The sequence below is a fragment of the Scardinius erythrophthalmus genome (genome assembly GCF_964197995.2).
Source record: "Scardinius erythrophthalmus genome assembly, chromosome: 18".
In the NCBI taxonomy this organism is placed as follows: Eukaryota; Metazoa; Chordata; class Actinopteri; order Cypriniformes; family Leuciscidae; genus Scardinius; species Scardinius erythrophthalmus.
In genome coordinates this window covers 27,006,240-27,009,182 of record NC_138238.1, presented here as the reverse complement: position 1 = coordinate 27,009,182, position 2,943 = coordinate 27,006,240, and positions in this window count along the sequence as shown.

Here is a 2,943-nt window from a genome sequence, read left to right as displayed (position 1 = left end):
TAAGAGGCCGATCAGATGGATGTAACTATTGTGAGTCAAAGTTATAGCGCCACCAACTGGCAGCAGGAAGTGTGTCACTTTCAACATGCTTTTGACAAAAGTGGGGGGGTTAGTTTAAAATACAGTAAAACAAAATTTGTTTGTATATTGTTCTCATCAAGCCGGACAACTTTCTAATTTACATTCATTAGCTCCGGCCATCAGGAAGTCAGATATTTTGGTCTAAATGTCGATTTTTCAAAATGTTTTTGACAAAAGTGGGGGGCTTAGTTTTAACCACAATTAGAAAAATCAGTACGTATAATAGTCTCATCGAGCCGGACAACTTTCTAAATTACAGTCATTAGCTCCGACCAACAGGAAGTCAGATATTTTGGTTTGAATGTGGATTTCTTAGCAAAATCAGCCTCTGCATTTTTACCCACTCCTGCTAAGTGGTTTATTTTATTCCCACCAAACTTTTTCAACATGATGAAAATACATTAAAGATGCTAAATTGTGAACAGATATTGAATATCTCAAACGGTTTTGCTATAGTGAGGGATTAAAGTAATGTCAAAAAAGGAATCAGAAAACGTCTCATATCTTCTAAAAATGTAATTATACACCATTTATTTCTATATAAAATTATACAAATATCAGAAGTAAACCCATTTCATTCTTTTTTTTTTTTCAATTTAATAATTAAGTTTAAAAACATCCAGAATGTTTTTTTAGTCCAAAAAAAATAAAAAATTATGTCATTCATAGTGCTATACTGCCCTCTTGTGTTCAAAATCAGGTAAGCCTATTGTATCTATACAAAAATATACTAGGTATGTGACGGTGAGAATATTTTACCACTGGTTAATCAACGGGTTAATCAACATTAATCAATGTTGTGGAATATTTTGCCACCCCGGTGCCTTTAGGTAACTTGGGCCCGTAATCGCTGCTCGCAGCTATATTTATGGATTATTATTAATATTTCCCCTTTGAGCTAATATCATTACAGATATTATATGGAACATTTACTTAATTCATCAAAGATTTTATTTAGTTATCTGGTGACCAGTGGACCACGTCTCTACAACGTTCTCCATGGGATAAACTAGCGACGTCTTTTGAGGACGTACCCACAACGTTTCTGGAACGTTAGCCAAGATTCTAAAAAATGGAACTTTACCACGACGTCCTCACAATGTTGTCATAAAGTAATGTCACTCTGACCAAATGACGACTAACTGACGACGTCGTCACAACGTACTGTGTTAGCTGGGTAATGATTTATGGAACAGATCTTTACTCATCTCACTTGCACAAAATAAATGCAGTAATAGAAAGCATAGAAACTCACAGGTGAAATACACTGAAAATTATATGCATTTAAAAATTTGGTCGGGTTGAAGTCATCCCTCCAGATCTTCTGTATCCTACTCATGCCCGTTCCGCAGCGTCAACGGGGAATGCATGAAAGCTGACTTCTCTGTTGTAACGTGACAAAATGGTACATAACGGCACACAAAAATGAAGTGCTGAGGCTGTCACCCTCTGAAAGGCAAGTCACCTCTCTTGAATCCTAAAAACACTCATTGTGAAAAAAATATCTCTGTGGTAATGGAACTCGGTCGCTGTTGTCTCTCGCTGTCTCCCGCTCTCGCTGTCAGATCACCGGAAGTACTGGCCCCAACACACTCAAGTTCAAACGTCAGCGCACGGAGCGAATTGTAAAAAGCGCTAGGCTATATAAATGTGACTAAAGCTCCTTGCAAGGAGACTGAATTGTTAGCGGTATAGGCCGGTAAATGTATTAGTTGCAATTATCCTTTTAAACAGACTAATTGTGTAAGAAGTGGGAGGCCTTTTCGTTTAATTTTACATTTTTCTCATGTTTATTGGTCAGCAGGGAGGAAAGAATTGTATCTTTTAGTTTATACTTTTGTTCTTGGGAAGACTACTAAAAATTTGCTAGAAAACCTCTTCTGTTTTTTGTTTTGGCCAACTAAACCCACTGGATCTGAGCTACTTATTTCCTTTCACAAAAAGAGAAAACTTACCCTTATATAAAATAAATATCTTTAATTTGCATATCCAATCGCTTATTGGAGGGTCCCGCAATAACCCCCGTGCCAGGTTGTGCCAATCGATAGATGATGATTAGCTGATAGACGATGATCAGAAAATGATCAGCTTCAAGCTATCAAACTCATCAAGAGGATTTGACATTTCCAATTAATGTATTTAATTATTATTATAATTACTACTACTTTTATTATTAAATTAATATTAGGCTACAATTAGTTCGCCCCACAATAATTTTATAGCACATCAGCCCATAACCGAGAGCTGTGAGGAAAATAAAAGATTAGTTAGATTAGCTTACTCCTCATTTAAAAAAACAACTTATTTAACACAAAATACTTCCCTTCTCATTTTTTCAGTACTTATGGGCCCCAAGATAATTAAGAAAATAAATGAAGACAGTTATATACCGTTATAAGCACAATGAAATAGATTTAGCTCTCATCGTCTCTGAGAGAATATGCACCATTAATGAAGCATTAGATGTTTTTACTTTCACTTTCTGTAGTGAATAATTGACTGGGGTTTGAGACTTCTTCACTGGCATAACTCTAGAGCAAAGATGGCACATTGCTTATGTGATATCTACTGGCTCGCCTTCATGGTTTAAAATGTAAATATTTCCAATATTGTGCAAAGATTTCTTTTATCATCAGTTGCTTGCAAAATAATGGACAGAGATTTAGATTTTGCATGCGTCATTTCCAGTGATAAAATAAAGTAAATTATAAAATAAATTAGAGTAAATAAACAAGTAGCCTATGCTTTTTTTCATGCCTTGAGGAGAATAAAAACTGTAAAAACAAATCCTGACTCAGCTTGTCATAATTCATTCATAGAGGGTTAATGAACTGGATATTCAAAGACACAACACTAAACAAT